This window comes from Nannospalax galili, unplaced genomic scaffold, assembly GCF_000622305.1.
Source record: "Nannospalax galili isolate Female #2095 unplaced genomic scaffold, S.galili_v1.0 scaffold418, whole genome shotgun sequence".
In the NCBI taxonomy this organism is placed as follows: domain Eukaryota; kingdom Metazoa; phylum Chordata; class Mammalia; order Rodentia; family Spalacidae; genus Nannospalax; species Nannospalax galili.
The window spans coordinates 2831026-2832539 of record NW_008342003.1 but is presented as its reverse complement, the minus strand read 5'-3'; positions in this window follow the sequence as shown (position 1 = coordinate 2832539).

The following is a 1514-nucleotide window of genomic DNA, read 5'->3' as shown; positions in this document are numbered from 1 at the left end:
CATTAATAGTAGGGGACTTCAATACCCCACTATCTCCATTAGATAGGTCAACAGGCCAGAGACTTAACAGAGAGACATCTGAATTAAACAAAACCATATATCAAATAGACTTAACATATATCTACCGAGTATTCCACCCAAACACCAAAGGACATACTTTCTATTCAGCACCCCATGGAACTTTCTCCAAAATCAACTATGTACTGGGGCACAAAACAAAGCTTAGCAAATACAAAAAGATTGAAATAATTCCATGTCTTCTATCAGACCACAATGCAGTAAAACTTACAATCAACCCCTGAAGAAACCAAAATCACCACACGAACACATGGAGATGAAACAACACAGTGCTGAATGATGAATGGTTCAAAAGAGAAATTAAGAAAGAAATAAAAGTATTCCTGGAATTAAATGAAACGGACAATACAACACAACAAAACCTCTGGGACATGCTGAAAGAGGTTCTTAGAGGGAAGTTTATAGCTCTAAGTGCCTTCATCAAAAAATTGGAAAGCACACAAATAAATGACTTAACACTGCAACTCAACACACTTGAAAAGCAACAGCAAACAAAACCCAAACCCTGCAGGCAAGAAGAAATAACAAAAATCAGGGCAGAAATCAATGAAATTGAAACAAAGAAAACAATACAAAGAATCAACAATTCCAAGAGCTGGTTCTTTGAAAAGATAAACAAGATTGACAGACCTCTAGCCCAACTAACCAAAAGAAAGAAAGAGCACCTCCAAATCAACAAAATCAGAGATGAAAGGGGAAACATCACAACAGACACCAGAAAGATACAGAACATTATGAAGGAATACTTTATGCTACTATATGCATACTAAATTTGAAAACCTAAAAGAAATGGATGCATATCTAAAGGCATGGGAACCACCAGAACTATACCAAGAAGAGATTAACAGCTTAAACAGACCCATATCACAAAAAGAAATTGAAACAGTAATACAAAACCTCCCAACTAAAAAAAGCCCAGGACCAGATGGATTTACAGCAGAATTCTATCAGACATTTAAAGAAGATCTACATCCAATACTACTTAATTTATTCAAAAAAATAGAAATGGAGGGAAAACTTCCAAATTCCTTCTATGAAGCCAGCATCACTCTCATACCAAAGCCTGGTAAAGATACAACCAAAAAAGGAAACTATAGACCCATATCCTTAATGAACATTGATGCAAAAATTCTCAATGAAATACTTGTAAACCGCATACAGACACACATCAAAAGGATCATCCACCACGATCAAGTTGGCTTTATTCCAGAGATGCAGGGATGCTTCAATATTCGTAAGTCAATAAACGTCATAAATCACATAAATGGGCTCAACAACAAGAACCACATGGTCATCTCAATAGATGCAGAGAAGGCCTTTGACAAAATTCAACATGCATTAATGTTTAACGTCATAGAGGGAACTGGACTGGAGGGCGATACCTCAACATAATTAAAGCCATATATAACAAACCCACAGCCAACATCATTCTAAAT